The sequence below is a fragment of the Oncorhynchus masou genome, unplaced genomic scaffold (assembly GCF_036934945.1).
Source record: "Oncorhynchus masou masou isolate Uvic2021 unplaced genomic scaffold, UVic_Omas_1.1 unplaced_scaffold_3334, whole genome shotgun sequence".
In the NCBI taxonomy this organism is placed as follows: domain Eukaryota; kingdom Metazoa; phylum Chordata; class Actinopteri; order Salmoniformes; family Salmonidae; genus Oncorhynchus; species Oncorhynchus masou.
This window is the reverse complement of record NW_027009747.1, coordinates 17,043-34,766: the sequence shown is the minus strand read 5'-3', so window position 1 is coordinate 34,766 and position 17,724 is coordinate 17,043.

Sequence of the window (17,724 nt, the reverse complement as noted above, 5' to 3'; positions counted from 1 at the left end):
CCACAGGTGGAACTCGGTAGGGAATTTTTCAACCGATGACAGACAATAGCAGCCTTTACCGGGCAGACATTTTACGAACTGATGTTGGAAAGGTGGCATCCTATGACGGTTCCAAGTTGAAAGTCACCAAACTCTTCAGTACAGGCCATTCTACTGCTAATGTTTGTCTATGGAGATTGCATGGCGGTGTGCTCGCTTCGGGTGTGGCGGAAATAGCCGAATCCACTCATTTGAATACTTTTGGCAGTGTTTTGTATATATGTGTTTTTGGGGGTGTGCTTATTCCTGTATATGTGTGTTTTTGGGTGAGAGAACTGATTCCTACTCTATCACCTCTGCCAATTCAGTTCAGACATATGGGTGAGAGTGTGCAGAGAGTTCCATTGACTCAAGCATTCTTTTGTAAGAAAGGTTTAAAATAGTCCTTACATATCTTCTCTAATAACGCTTTAATCATTAAAAAACATTTAAAACATGAATCTAAGAAAGATATTTATTGTTGATGATAATAGAAGCAGAAAAAATAACTTTGGGTTCCTCTGAGACAATTTTACTTTTTGAGCATGTAAAAAAGATGAATAACCGTATTTGTGGTTTATTAAAATACACACCAAAATGCTGCCAATGGAAAACTGTTTAAAGATAGAACGGTGTTTTTGTTGAACTCCCCCAGCATTTGGTTTGGCATCTGTGAAGAAGATATCAAATAAGGCTACTTGGAATGCTCAGTGCCTTCAGCAGTAAATTATGACAAAGTAAGAGATGTTTATCTCAGTCAGAGATGTTAATCAAGCAAGAGGGGCTGACTGCAGACGGTCATACATCAAGTCCCAGTATTTCTAGTCGGAGACACATTGTGCGTCCCAAATGGCACCCTATTCCATACAGTGCATTCCAAAAGTATACAGACCCCTTGACTTTTTTCACATTTTCTTACGTTAAAGCCTTATTCTATAATAGATTAAATAGTTTTTTTTCCCTCATCAATCGACACAAAATACCCCATAATGACAAAGCAAAAACAGGTTTAATAATAAATAATAAATATCACATTTACATAAGTATTTAAAACCTTTATTCAGTACTTTGTTGAAACACCTTTGGCTGCGAATACAGCCTAGAGTCTTCTTGGGTATGACACTACAAGCTTGGAAGACCTGTATTTGGTGGAGTTTCTCTCATTGTTCTTTGCAAATCCTCTCAAGCTCTGTCAGGTTGGACAGGGAGCGTCACTGCTCAGCTATTTTCAGGTCTCTGCAGAGATTGTCAATCGGGTTCAAGTCCGGGCTCTGGCTGGGCCACTCACGGACATTCAGTGACTTGTCCCGAAGCCACTCCTGTGTTGTCTTGGCTGTGTGTTTAGGGTCATTGTCCTGTTGGAAGGTGAACATTTGCCCCATCCTGAAGTCATGAGCGCTCTGGAGCAGGTTTTCATCAAGGATTACTCTGTACTCCTGTACTCTTTACCTCAAACCTGACTAGACTCCAAGTTTCTGCCACTGAAAAACATCCCCACAGATTGATGGTGCCACCACAATGTTTCACCGTAGGTTATGGTATTGGTCAGGTGATAAGCAGTGCCAGATTTCCTCCATACATGACGCTTGGCATTCAGAGTTCAATCTTGGTTTCATCAGACCAGAGAATCTTGTTTCTCATGGTCTGAGAGTCCTTTGGGTGCCTTTAGGTGCCTTTTCTGTCAGGACCCGGTTACGAACCCGGGTCTCCGGAGTGAGAAACAGTCACTTAACCAACTGAGCCACGAATAGTCAGCAGAACCCAGAAGATGAGGCAGACACAGCAGTACTTGAGACGGTGTATTTAATAAAGTAAAAAGTAAAAACAACCTCTCCCTCAATGTGATCAAGACAAAGGAGATAATTGTGGACTACAGGAAAAAGAGGACCGAGCACGCCCCCATTCTCATCGACGGGGCTGCAGTGGAGCAGGTTGAGAGCTTCAAGTTCCTTGGATTCCACATCACCAACAAACTAACATGGTCCAAGCACACCAAGACAGTCATGAAGAGGGCATGACAATGCCATTTCCCCCTCAGGAGACTTGGCATGGGTCCTCAGATCCTCAAAAGGTTCTACAGCTACACCATGGAGAGCATCTTGACTGGTTTCATCACTGTCTGGTATGGCAACTGCTCGGCCTCTGACCGCAAGGAACTACAGAGGTAGTGCGTACGGCCCAGTACATCACTGGGGCCAAACTTCCTGCCATCCAGGACCTCAACACCAGGCGGTGTCAGAGGAAGGCCCTAAAAATGGTCCAAGACTCCAGCTACCCTAGTCATAGACCGTTTTCTCTGCTACCGCACGGCAAGCAGTACCGGAGTGCCAAGTCTAGGTTCCAAGAGGCTTCTAAACAACTTCTATCCCCAAGCCATAAGACTCCTATACATCTAGTAAAATGGCTTCCCAGGCTATTTTCAGTGCCCCCCCCCCCCACACACACACACACACACACACACATACACCATCTTTACACTGCTGCTACTTTCTGTTGTCATCTCACTTTAATAACTCTACTTTAATAACTCTTTAATAACTCTACCTACATGTACATACTACCTCAAATAACCGGTGCCCCCGCACATTGACTCTGATCGGTACCCCCCTGTATACAGTCGGTTATTTCACTGCTGCTCTTTAATTACTTGTTACTTTTATCTCTTATTCTTATCTGTATTTTTTTAAACTGCATTGTTGGTGAGGGAGTCGTAAGTAAGCATTTTACTGTGCTGTTGTATTCGGCGCATGTGTCTTATACAATGTGATTTGATTGATTTGATTTGATTTGTACAGCTCTGATTCAAAGTCTTTAAGGTGATCGGGACATTCGTGTGTCCTAACAGGGTGAGGAGACAAAGTAGCCATTGACGGTTGTTGTTCTGGGGCCTGACCAGGTTACATAGTTAACTGGTCATACTGGAGCAGTATCCTTCCTGTATGACTGGCAGGGTATTCAGGGCTGTGTGGTGATCAGTTTCCAACTACAACAGTTGGTTCCAGGCCAATTGACTAACTGGATGATGCTAGGATTCTCCAGTAGTGGAATGGTTAGTTGTCTGGTTGTGAAGGAGAGTCTGTGAAAGAGCTGTCACTAAAGCCTTGTTCACCCTGCAAGCATTCCAGGTGAAGCTGGTTGAGAGAATGCCAAGAGTGTGCAAAACTGTCATCAAGGCAAAGGGTGGTTACATTGAAGAATCTCAAATCTATTTTCATCTGTTTAACACTTTTTTGGTTACAACATGATTCCAGATGGGTTTTTTCATAGTGTTGATGTCTTCACTATTATTCTATAAAAAATATAAAATAATAATAGTCATGTATATATATATATATATATATATATACATTTACAACTGTTGCAATGATACATGTCTGAAGTAAAGATACCTTGTCTAGCGTATTTTGTTTTGTCGACATTTGGAAAGTTGACCAACAAATTTCCTGTTTCCATCAGGCCTGTCGTGATATTTTTTTTATCCGACATGTACTTTACTCACAGTAAAAGGTTGGATAGAAACCGGATTAGTGTGACCATTTACGGTATCTAGTTGTTGATTCTAAAGACGAGAAATGTGTGTCTTACTACTCACAATCTTTGCAATGCCTAATTGGTCTGTGGGTGGAGATTTTTTTTATGAATGTGGCAAAATATCCTGCAGGTCACATTCTACATATTCCTTCATATTCCTTTGGAAGTCAGGTAGGATGGCAGATATTAGCTCTGGGTGGTTGGCTGTGATTACGGTTGGGAGCAGGCCCAGCAGGAGACATGGAGAGGGACAGAACCGGGGAGGGTGACCTCAGGTTAACTACAGGTTACTTAGATGGTAGGTCATAGACTACGAATAAGAAGCGTTATGAGGGACGTAGCACAACTCCACACGCATTTTCATTTGAATTGGATCTCTGGGCTTTGATGGAAAGTAAAGGGTTTACAGAAGGAGGTGGAGCTGGTCAAGCATTGTGCACAAAGACCACTATCTCGCAATAGATCCCCAGCCACCATACACAATGACATATAGCATCTTTGTTTAAGTTAGTCCATTTTGAGAGGTCTCTTTTTTGCCATTGATGGCATAGGTCCATAACTGCACCCGCTGATTTGGCCTCGTTTTTATTGGATTGCTCCTCGAGCGGCCATGACAGAAGCCAATCGTGAGTTGGCTTGGGGGTGTGGTCTGATGTGGGTGTTCTTAAGTGTGTCCTTGCCACCTCCAAGACCCAGGAGTAGAGATCAACACCAGGGCAAAATGGAGTGTTAAAAAATATGTTTTTGTTATAGTTTACTATTGTTCTCTGTACCAGACAACACAGTGCCTAACACCTCTTTACTCTAAAATAAGACCTTGTCCAAGGTCAGGAGTTTTCCCTGGTCAGTTCATTTGGTAAGGAAAACCTCCTTACCCTGCTCATACTTTACAGATATGCCGCTGGGTCAAGGTCAGATCCCATCCCTTCAGCATCACTGTGCTTCCTCTATGTATGAAGGAGTGAAAACTGAATATACATTGCTTTTACACTCTTTGGTTTACTGCTGCTGGCGAGTGTATGTAGTGACCCGCAGTCTAAACTCAGGGGCACTCTCAAATTCCAAATGGGGTTTGAAGGCATTTGTCGGTCCACTTCATCCTCGCGCAGGAGAAATACACTCATGGCTGTGCTTTTAAAGAAGAGACATGCTTTGAGCATTTAGAAAATGTTATCACAAGAGAGGAGCCAAACTCCAGCCGGCTGCTTTCTTCAGAGTCACATTTAATTTCAATGGAGGGGAACAACCAGACGTGTTTGTGAGCAGACTTCGAAGGCCACGACTTGGTCACACTAATCAGGTTTCCAACCAACATTTATAAGCGAGTAAAGGACCTGATGGATAAAAAATGTCACGACAGGCCTGATGGAAACAGCAAATTTGTAGGTCAACCTTAAAAATGTGAACAAAACAAAATACACTAGACAAAGGTGGATCTTTTTGTGTCGGTAAAATGAATTATGCGAGAAATGGCGGTGGAAACGCCTTTATGTGCAAATATTTATATAATGACCATCATATCGAAGTAAACTTGGAGTCACACAATGATATTGTGTGGTCCTCCCACTATGACTCGGGAAAGCATGCAGTTTATTAGGCTACAGATGAAATAAGTTATGATGAACTTGATGCTCCTTTCCAATTTTTTTTAATTTTTTAATTTTACCTTTATTTTACTAGGCAAGTCAGTTAAGAACAAATTATTTTTTTCAATGATGGCCTAGGAACAGTGGGTTAACTGCCTGTTCAAGGGCAGAACGACAGATTTGTACCTTGTCAGCTCGGGAATTTGAACTTGCAACCTTTCGGTTACTAGTCCAACGCTCTAACCACTAGGCTACCCTGCCGCCCAATAAATATCAAGGGTCTAATTCTGATGGCATGATGATCGATGCTTGGCTGCCGTTTGACGAGTAAAATCATACAGTATAGGCTATACCCGCAAATTATCAGCGAGCTGTTGGGAAGAGCACACGTGTCTAGACCAGAGTGGGCACATTCTCTATATAACGCAGACAATTTTGTGACAAAACCATCAATAGAGTTGAAAATGCGATGGAAACCCAATTGTTTTTTATTATTTGGTACATGGGAATTTAACCGCAAAAGTTATTTTATGTGCAGTACGTCTTAATCTGTAACAAGTCAATTTGATGGAAACACACTGGTGGGAATATATGCAGAATTTTTCATGCAGAAGTTTGAATATTCACATGAAAATCTGTCGCCAACTGGACGGAAACCTAGCAAATAACTGGAAAAGAGATTTAGTTTATGCATTTGTGGTGACTAAAGAATGGTGTTTACAATATTGCATATGGATAGGAATAAAATACCTCTACAGTTACAGTATGTCAGATACCAAGATTATCATTGACAGAACAGGATGGTATTTAAAATATTGTAGATAACAGTGTTACTCACCTGGACCTCTAGAGTTACAGTTTGAGATACAGAGATCAGTTGACAGGTCTTCTGAAAAGGACATACCAGGCCTTTCCTGCCAGTATGATTTTGTTTACTGGACAGTCTCTGGACTCATGTCCATTTACTCATGTCTGACTCCAAAATCCAATAGTCTGGAACAATATCCCTCCTTTATTTTTTACATGGTTAATTAGCAGGATGTCTGTTAAGCAGGGGAAACAATAATGTGGGACATAAGGAGGAAATGTCAGCATGGATTTGTGTATTAGCCTCTGGCAATGTGGGGAAGGAGAGTAAACAAACATGTAGAGTTCCTAACTAGTTTATAATAAATTCAGCTGGACTTGCCTAATCTATAACACATTGGTTGATGTTTGACAGTTTCGTTTGTCTGTTTGTTTTGTCTTATTAGTTTCACCTGTGTTTCTGTTGTTTGTTTTAATGAGCTCCCCTATATTTAGTAGGTAGGCACGCCTTTGTTTTGTGCGGGATTGTCTTTATGTTATGTGTGTGCATTTTACGTAGTGGAGGATTTTCTTTTCTTAAACTTGGCACCCTGTGGTCTTTGGGTTGTCTAGTTGAATGTCAGTGCCCTGTATTTGTTGGGCTTATTATTTTGTGTGCCTTAGAAAAAGCACTTAACCCCAGTGGAACTCTCTCTGTGTCTGATTCCTGCACCCACCTAGTCCCGCGTGACACTGTTGTAAGGGTCACCGGGGGATTCATAGTGAAGATTCTAGGACGAGGGCTCTCAAAAGGCATGTATGAAATGAGGTAGGCAGCCAAAGCTCAAAACTTAAAAACAAAAGAAACTTGTGGAAACACAAGAGATTCACACAGTGCAGAATGATTTCCCAGTGGTAGTAAATACAATCTATTTTTCGACAGGAAATGTATGTATTTATATTTTAGCACAGTGGTCACATCACAATGTCAGGTGCCATCAGATAAAATAAAATGTTTTTTGTCACATGCGCTGAATACAACAGGTGTAGTAGACCTTACAGTGAAATGCTTACTTACCCCAACTTGACCCCAACTTTATGTAGTTGTATTGCTATTTAGGAAGGGGCACACTGGGGTCTTTTTTTCCCTCATTTTGAGATGGAATTCAGTCAAGACCTCCTCTGACTGAAATGAAAGAATGTCTGCTCAGAATAATTTTGAGGCAAAATCCTTTCTAAAACATGTCAAAGCCTTATCAGTGCCCCTTTCCAGTTTAATTTGGATTGTTTTTGTGCTGTTCATTTCTCTCTCTTTCTCTCTTTCTCTCTCTCTCTTTCTCTCTCTCTCTCCCTTTCTCTCTCTCTCTCTCTCTCTCTCTCTCTCTCTCACTGTTGACAATGAGTTCAGCGAGGCCTGCTACTACAATTAAAATGTCTATCTGGCACTGACAGGAAGTTTCCAAATTGTCATCAGTGGCACTGTTATCAAGTGATTGAGTCTCTCATAACTCACTGGGTTGTCTTATTGGGACATTTGTGAATATCTCAAACGGTCTTATCTGTGGTTATCTCCCAAATGGCACCATATTCCCTGTATAGTGCTCTACCCTGGTCGAAGGTAGTGCACAATATAGGGAATAGGGTGCCATTTGGGATGCTCAATGCAACCTGTCAGTATGGCTCTATAGGAGGATTCATGTCAAATCTTCCCATTTGATCTCAATTTCAAATAGAATCCCACCCTGATAGGAATATCAGGTTGAAAGGTCTTCATTGTTGTTTATTCATACATCATCACAGCGATGGTTTTCAGAAAGTTGGGGAATCTATTGATAACAATTCAGACAAATCCTGTTCACTGCATCAGCAGAAGTGTGATAGTCATTTGCTGTGAGACATAGTTTATTTGACATAATTACATCATAATTTAAAATATAAAGGAAAAGACAAAGGTTAAGAAAAAGGCTAATAGGATTTTAGGGTCATTTAGATTATGTGCTTTACTGTTCTAAACTACTGTAACACAGTTAGTAACACTATATTACCATTTAGAGCCCACTGCTGTAGGAGTCTGTCAGATTGTGTGCCCATTAAATGTTACATCAAATCAGAAGAAAAGTGATAAATTATTCTGAAGTACTCAGATATTTACCACGGTTCATTTTGTATGTCTGACTTCAGTCTAAAGAAATGATGTTTGATCCCCTACAGCAGCACTGGTTCTTTAATATTTTTGATTTGAGATAGACAAGTCATTGACCTGCCTACCCCAGTGCCGTCCCTGGCCAGGATGACTTGAAGAAAAGAGTACAGAGACGACGGATTAACAGGCAGCCTTATGGCCTATGATTATTTAGTCTCGGCACAGAAGTGTCAGGACCCGGTTACGAACCTGGGTCTCCAGAGTGAGAAACAGTCACTTAACCAACTGAGCCACGAATAGTCAGCAGAACCTAGAAGATGAGGCAGACACAGCAGTACTTAAGACGGTGTATTTAATAAAGTAAAAAGGAGAAGTCCTTCAATACAAAAATTGCAAATCCAAAAGGTGGTAGGAATAGCACAAAAAAAGCCTCAGAGATACTCAAAAACAAAAACAGAATTCCACAAGAGCATCCACCGGAATCGACAAGAATACACAGAACACTAGGGCTGGGTGCTAACATACAAACACAGAGCACAGAACTGAGGGAAACTAAGGGTTTAAATACAATCAGGGAAAACGAGGCACAGGTGCAAATAATAATGGGGAACAAGGGAAAAAACATAAGGTCAAAAAGCACAATGGGGGCATTTAGTGACCAAAACCCGGAACAACCCTGGCCAAATCCTGACAGAATACCCCCCTAGGAACGGCTCCTGACGTTCCTACCAGCTCTCTCAGGGTGGAGGGCCCTGAACTGACGAATGAGGTCAGGGTCCAGGATGTCTTTGGCAGGAACCCAGGAGCGCTCCTCGGGACCGTAGCCTTCCCAGTCCACCAGATACTGCCAGGACCGCTGCACCCGGCGGGAATCCAGTATCCGATGGACGGTATAAGCCGGCTGGCCTCCAATGACACGAGGCGGAGGGGGAGGTCTGTCTGCCGGGACAAGAGGAGAAAAAACAACAGGTTTTAACAATGAAATGTGAAATGTGGGATTAATCTTAAGGGATCTGGGTAAGTGTAAGCGATAAGAAACTGGGTTAACTCTCCTGGCAACCTTGAAGGGACCGATGTATTTTTGGGACAGCTTGCGAGACTCCACCCGTAGAGGTAAGTCTCTTGTGGAGAGCCAGACTCTCTGGCCGGGGCGCAGGGTAGGCCCGGGACGGCGACGTCTGTTGGCTTGTTGTTGGTACCTCTGTGAGGAACGCATAAGATTAAGACGGGTCTTCCTCCACATAAGCCGACAGCGTCTGACGAACTTCAAGGCTGAAGGCACTCTGACTTCTGCCTCCTGGTCCGGGAACAATGGAGGAGCATAGCCAAACTGACACTGTGCGGGGACATACCAGTGGAGGAGGAGCGCAAGGTGTTGTGCGCGTATTCGGCCCAAACAATAAAGGATGACCATGTGGACGGGTTGTCACGAGTCATACATCGGAGGGTGGTTTCCAGCTCTTGATTCATCCTCTCTGTTTGGCCGTTGGACTCCGGATGGTACCCTGAAGATAGACTGGCAGAAGCCCCCATGAGTTGGCAGAAGGCCTTCCAAAACCTTGAGGCGAACTGGGGACCTCTGTCAGAAACCATATCTTGAGGAATGCCGAAGACTCGGAACACATGATTAATTACCAACTCAGCCGTTTCCTTGGCAGAAGGTAACTTAGTCAGAGGGACGAACCTGGCCGCCTTTGAAAACCTGTCGATTATGACTAGGATAGTAGTATTGCCATGGGATGGAGGAAGTCCAGTAATAAAGTCCAATGAGATATGGGACCAGGGTCTGTGGGGAACAGGTAAAGGGTGAAGGAGTCCTTGAGGGCGGAGGTGAGAAGATTTGCCCTGGCAGCACACGGGACAGGCATTGACGAAAGTGGTAACGTCTTCTCTTATGGTAGGCCACTAGAACTTACGCTGGATGAACTCCAAGGTGCGACCTACGCCCGGATGACAGGTGAGGCGAGAGGAGTGCCCCACAGAAGGACCTGAGTCCTCACTGCCTTGGGGACAAACAACCGATTGGCAGGACCTCCTTTCGGGTCCGGTTCGCTAGCTTGAGCACGTCTCACGGTATCCTCAACTTGCCACGAGATCGGAGACACAATCTTAGCAGCAGGAAGGACAGGCATGTCCGTGTCATCTCGAATGGCAGGAGCGTAGACTCGGGACAGGGCATCCGGTTTGAGATTCTTCGACCGGGCCGATAGGTGAGGATAAACTGGAATCGATTGAAGAAAAGAGACCATCTAGCTTGTCTAGAGTTCAACCGCTTCGCCTGCTGGATATACTCCAGATTTTTGTGGTCCGTAAGCACTTGAAACAGGTGAGAAGCCCCCTCGAGCCAGTGTCTCCATTCCTTCAATGCCATCTTAACCGCTAGGAGTTCACGATCCCCCACATCGTAGTTCCTCTCAGTCGGGGTAAGCCGGTGTGAGAAGAAAGCGCACGGATGAAGCTTCTTGTCTTCACCCCTCTGAGACAGGACAGCTCCAACATCAACCTCTGATGCGTCTACCTCCACCACAAATGGTTCATCCGTAGTCGGTAGTATCAGGATGGGAGCAGAGAGAACGCGCTGCTTGAGTCCTTGGAAGGCCGTCTCAGCTTCTCTTCCCCACAAAACCTTGCATTGCAACCCTTGGTTAAAGCTGAGAGAGGGCTGCCACCAAGCTGAAGTTCTTGATGAACTTGCGGTAAAAGTTTGTGAAGCCCAGGAAACGCTGAACTTCCTTAACGGATTTGGGGTGGGCCAATCCGCTACCGCCCCTACCTTCCTGGGGTCCATTTGGACTCGACCGGGTTCCACTAGAAATCCCAGGAATTGTACTCGGGATGAATGGAATTCACATTTTTCCGGCTTAACGTACAGATGGCTGTCTAGGAGGCGTTTGAGTACTTGTCTGACATGCTTAGTGTGTTCTTGAAGGGAGCTCGAAAAGATGAGGATGTCATCCAAGTAAACGAACACAAATATGTTAAGCATATCCCTAAGCACATCGTTTATGAGCGCTTGGAACACCGCTGGGGCGTTGGTCAGGCCGAAGGGCATCACCAAGTATTCATAGTGACCAGTAGGCGTGTTGAAAGCGGTCTTCCACTCGTCACCAGGTCTGATCCGCACAAGATGGTATGCGTTCCGCAGGTCAAGCTTAGTGAAAACAACTGCTTCCTGGAGCAGCTCGAAGGCTGTGGCCATAAGGGGTAGCGGGTAACGGTTACGGACGGTTATGGCATTGAGTCCCCGGTAGTCGATGCAAGGACGTAATCCACCGTCTTTCTTGGCCACAAAGAAAAACCCTGCTCCCGCCGGGAGGTGGATGGACGCATGAGGCCTGCTTCCAGAGCGTCCTTGATGTAGGTATCCATAGCAGCTCGTTCGGGTGGAGATAGGGAAAAGATCCGACCCCTGGGGGGCAAGTGCCCGGAAACAGGTTGATGGGGCAATCGTAAGGTCTATGGGGTGGTAGCATGGTGGCCCTCTGTTTGCTAAACACCAGTTTGAGGTCATGGTAACACTCGGGAACTCGGGTCAGGTCGATGGATTCTAAAGACTCGGGAGTAGAACTCGGGAATTCTGGAAAATACAAGTAGCTTGGCACGTAGGACCCCACTGCTTGATAGTGCCCATAGACCAGTCGATGTGAGGGTTATGGCTGTGAAGCCAGGGGTATCCAAGGACGAGAGGGAACTCGGAACAGGAGATCAAATGAAAGTTCATCAATTCCTGGTGTTGTGAAACTGAAAGTCGCAAGGAGGTAGTGACATGAGTGACAAGTCCAGATCCCAAAGGGCTTCCATCCAATGTAGTGACCCTCATGGGTTCACTTAGAGGTTCAGAGGAACGCCATTCTCCTTCGCCCAGACACCATCCATGAAGTTACCTGCGGCTCCAGAGTCTACCAAGGCTTGAAGGTGAAGCTTGTGGTTGTCCCAGGAGAGGGTGACTGGAATGAGCAGACGGGAGTTGGACGGATGGGAGGAGGTTATGTTTCCCGTTACAGTTCCCCCCGGTCTGTATGGGACAGAGCGTTTCCCTGGAGCCCGGGACACGTGGAACGGAAATGGCCCGGTTTACCGCAATATAGACAGCGTCGCTCCCTCATCCGGCGGTCTCTCTCAGCCTGGGAGATGCGTCCAATCTGCATGGGTTCCGATGGAGCCAGCGAGGATAAAGGTGGGGACTCGGAGCTGGGACTGATAGGGGCTAGAGGTCTACGGTTGAGTTCTCTCTCTCTCAGACGCTGGTCAATGCGTGAGGCCAACTTGATCAGGGACTCGAGATTGTCCGGTGGTTCCCGAGGGGCCAGTTCATCTTGGATAGTGTCGGAAAGGCCTTTCAGAAAGCACACCGTGAGCGCCTCGTTGTTCCAGCCACTTGCTGCTGCCACCGTGCGGAACTGGATGGCATAGTCCGTCACGCTGCGCCAACCTTGGTGGAGAGTCAGGAGCTGTTTGGCTGAGTCAGAACCACTGCTTGGGCCTTGAAACACTCGTTTGAATTCCTCAGCAAAGGCAGAGTAGCTGGCACAGCAGGAACTATGGGCATCCCACACAGCAGTAGCCCAGGCCAGGGCTTTTTCCGACAGCAGGGTGATGATATAAGCGATCTTAGACCGGTTGGTGGGAAACGACGAGGGTTGTAGCTCAAAGGAGAGAGAACATTGGGTGAGAAACCCTTTACAAGCACTTGGATCACCTGAGAACCGTTGGGGAGGTGGAAGACGAGGTTCAGCCAGGGGGTTAACTGCCATGGGTACGTGAATCTGAGGTACTGGGACGGGAACTGTTGCCGGGGTAAGACGATCAGATATTTGCTTAATGGAAGTCAGCATCTCCGACAGAAGATGAGAATGTCTAGCCATTAAGGCCTCTTGCTGAACCAGGGCGGCTTCGTGGCGTTGGACAGTCTCCTGGTGGTGGGACAGCATGGCAAAAAGGTCCTGGGAACTGGCTGCCTCTGGGTTCAATTTTAGCACTGTGTTTCTGTCAGGACCCGGTTACGAACCTGGGTCTCCGGAGTGAGAAACAGTCACTTAACCAACTGAGCCACGAATAGTCAGCAGAACCCAGAAGATGAGGCAGACACAGCAGTATTTAAGACGGTGTATTTAATAAAGTAAAAGGAGAAGTCCTTCAATACAAAAATTGCAAATCCAAAAGGTGAATATACAAGAAAAAGCTGTAGGGTGATTTATTTTCACACAGGGTAGACAACATTTCTCTTTTACCATCCTCCTTAGGTCCGGTCAACAATGATGCTATCACTTTCTGAATAATAATCTTTAAAGATTATAATAACATGACAGAAAGATTATCAGTGGGCTTTCCACATAAAATTCCGACTTAGGTAATGCACTTGCCTGATGCATGTTTGTGGAATTCCCTGTTTTTTGTTGCTTTTCCCCTGATTGTATTTAAACCCTTGGATGTTCTTAAGTCTGATAAGCCATTTTCTACTCCTCAATAAACATACCATATCTCATATCCCTGATTTTACCCGACAATGAATAATGCCATAGTATAATTTTAGTCTGCTTATATACAATAGGCAGCTTAATTCAATACATTCCTTCTGGTCATTAGAGTCATATTACACAATATTAATTTCCTTCCTTAAATCATGTTTATTCATGCTTTCCAGACATGAAGGAGACATCAGCTTTCTAATGCTTACCCGCTGAAGCAGAAAGCAATTTAGAGCCACTGTGCTCTAGTGGGGTAATAGGTTCACATATTGATTTTTCTCAGTTGGGCTCTGGAGTGTGTGTTCAGACTATAGCTTAATCTCTTATATCTCTCATTAGGTGCTGTGAGGCAGATGAGGGAGAGAAAAGAGCCACCAGTTCTCAGGGAATACATGTACAGTATTTGTAACCCTGACACATACATATAGGGAGATGTACACTTGTCAGTCACATCTCTAAGTATACTGCATTCAACACATGCATTTGTCTGGCAAGGAGACTGCTCTCTTTGTGATGTTCCATTGGTTAAAACATGACAACAGACAATGAAAAAGGAATCTTCAACCTCTTTTTTACACAGTAAAGTGTGGTTGTGCATATACATGAAGTATGTGGACACCCCTTAAAATTAGTGGATTCAGCTATTTCAGCCACACCCGTTGTTGACAGGTATATAAAATCAGTGGTAGGTCACACAATCTCACAGAACGGGACTGCCGAGTGCTGAAGAGTGTAACACGTAAATATTGTCTGTCCTCGGTTGTAACACTCACTACCGCATTCCAAGCTGCGTCTGGGAGCAATGTCAGGACAAGGACTGTATGTCAGGATCTTCATGAAATCGGTTTCCATGGCCGAGCAGCCGCACATAAGCCCCCATGCGCAATGCCAAGCGTCGGCTAGAGTGGTGTAAAGCTTGCCGCAGTGGAAACACTTTCTCTGGAGTGATGAGTCACGCCTCACCATCTGGAAGGACAGACGATTCTGGGTTTGGCGAATGCCAGGAGAATGCTACCTGCCCCAATGCATACTGCCAACTGCAAAGTTTGGTAGAGGAGGAATAGTGGTCTGGGGCTGTTTTTCATGGTTCGGGCTCAGCCCCTTAGTTCCAGTGAAAGGAAATCTTAATACTACAGCATAAAATGCCTTTCAAGCCGATTCTGTGCTTTTAACTTTGTGGCAACAGTGTGGGGAAGGCCCTGTCCTGTTTCATCATGACAATTCCCCCATGCACAAAGCGAGGTCCATACAGAAATGGTTTGAGTTCGGTGTGGAAGAGCTTGACTCACCTGAACAGAGCCCTGACCTCAACCCCAACGAACACCTTTGGGATGAATTGGAACGCCGACTTCAAGCCAGGCCTAATTGCCCAACATCAGTGCCCGACATCACTAATGCTCTTGTGGCTGAACGTAAGCAAGTCCCCGCAGCAATGTTCCAACATCTAGTGTTATAGCAGCAAAGGGGGAACCAACTCCATATTAACGCCCATGAATTTGGAATGAGATGTTCGACGAGCAGGTGTCCACATACTTTTGGTAAAGTTGTGTAGTTTAGCCGGGTATCTGAACTAGTAATAATTATTGCCAAATGCCGTGCCCAGGGGCCCTGACCTCCAGAGGGCACCCATTTATTTTGTTAGTCATTCACACTCAGATATCTTATTAACATGGTATAAGTCATTACAAAATGTGTAGAATTGCAGGAAATTTGCTTTAAATCTGCAAACATTTCTATCCATGGCAAAATGGGTCAATTCTTTTTATTTTTTAAATCTGTGCCCCATGGCATACTGAGAATAATTGCATGGCATTTGTTATAAAAAGTTCTCGCTGTCCCATAGCAAAATATGTAGAATTGCAGAAAACTTGCTTCAAACCTTACATTTTTCTCCGCCTTCAAGAGGGGGGCCACTATAGAATGTTTACGCATGGCAGGGGGCCCCCCAACCAAATCTTGCTTGGGGTACCCAAAAGGCTAGAGCCGGCCCTGCTGACTGTATATTCAGCTGTTGAAAGAAACATAACATTTCTTAGATGTAAAACATAAATAAAGTGAGCACCAGTGGGGACAAATTGAGGCCTGGGGATATGGCGTTGTTGTCCTTTAATGTGTATGGACGTCACCACAAAACAATCCAATGGAATCCCTGGGCACCATTGTAGATTTTATTTTCATTAGAAAAAGTCTGCTTTTAACAACAACCCCAAGTTAATATTTTTGTTTGCTTATGAAATTGCATATGAATGTGGTTTATTTAAGTGATAATGTCCGAGAAGCCGGTGTTCGTAGGATATATTGGCACGGGTATCCTCCAAACATAAGCTTTGGTGTGCGAGTGTGTATTTGTTTTCTTCCTTGGGTTTGTTTTTTGGCGTTCATGGTCATGATTGTCAATTGTACCGCAGGAATAGAATGTAAATCACAGAGGATAGACGATGTGGTGGCAGCTGAAGAGAAGTAATTTGGTTTACGAGATTTCACTGCCGAAGAGTTACAAGATGTTTTGAATGAAAATGTCCCATCCTCCCAGGCTGCTGGCCTGGAGTAGTATCAGATAGGGCCAAAGTAGTGGAATAGTGGTGAGGTTTTAATGGGATCAGGGTTAGTTGGTAAAGCAATTGTTTTAGTGTTTAGTTTTAGTTTTTATATATTTTTTAATTCACAAAGTGTAATGAATTCATACTATAGAATAGTAGACTGATACACAGCCAATACAGCAGCGTGCGCCTGTGACATTTATTTGTGGCCACCATAATACCGAAGAAGAAGAGACAATTGTGTGCTGTTCAGAGGGTGAATGGGCAAGACAAAAGATTTAAGATTGAATTGCCTTTGAAAGAGGTATGGTAGTAGGTGCTAATAGTTTCCTGTGTGTATCAAGAATGGTCAACCACCCAAAGCACATCCAGCCAACTTGACACAACTGTGGGAAGCATTGGAATCAACATAGGCCAGTATCCCTATGGGACGCTTTTTAAAATACTTTTTGCATACGTTTTGTATACTCAGAGTACAGCCAAACCAACAAGGAACTGGCAGTACATCTGTGTCAGAGTATCTCTACCGCTCTCTCTGAAATTGATATAAAACCATCTGTGTTCGTCAAAGAACGATGGGACTAGTTTCTGTGGATGAGGACAGATTTCCAGCGTTGTGCTTTGTTTCAAGCAAGCAGTGACGCGCCCTATGATGAGCAAATTCAATTTTAGGTGGGACTTTCCAGCCTCCAATGGCTGTGGATATTTAAGTGATAATGCCGGAGAAGGTGGATATATTGGCACGGGTGTTTATAGGCCTGAGACGAAGTGCCAATAGAGGTACAGGGAGTGAAGGTTTGATAACTGAAAGACATTAAACAGAACAGAAACAGCGTCTGGACAGGAACACATAACACCAAGTAATGCGTACACAGGGAACACCACGAGGAACAGATAGATATACAGGGGCAATCAACCACGTGAAGGAGTCCATGTGAGTCCAATGGGCGCTGCTGCGCGTTGTGATGGTGACAGGTGCATGTACAGACAGGTAGCCTGGCGCGGAGTGGAAGTGGAAGCAGACGTGACAATATCCTCCAAACACCGGCTTCGAGGATACATCAATAACAATGAGCTAATCAGTTACGATTTCACCCGGCATAAAAAAAATGTGCTCTTGTTAGGACACTATTGTTCAGAGGAGCTAGCCAACAACACAGCAAACAAAATAACTTCAAACTGGAGCTGGAAAGACTGCAAACCCGCTGCCCTTCCTTTCGTTTGACCTTTTTTCAATTTACATTTCTTTGTATATATCATCTCTCTTTCTCGTCCCGACTCCCGACCCCCTGCAGGTTCATTACTATGGGAATATTTGAAACAATGTTGCAGATTTCGGAGAGAGACTGATGTTTATACAAATCTCTGCTGTTGAAAACTAAATGTTAGTCTAAAGAAATGTGAGATAATGCCTAGATGCTTTTTTTATAGTGGAGATCAAGTTTATAACTTCCCTGCCTGGGCTGATGAGACAGTCAGATGGAACAGAGTACATAAGCATTTTAACGTCAGATTTAGCTGGTGGTAATTTGTGGAATAGACACCGGCTGGAATGCACTTTTAACCAATCAGCGTTCCGGATTATACCCACCTTTTAACCAATCAGCATTCCGGATTATACCCACCTTTTAACCAATCAGCATTCCGGATTA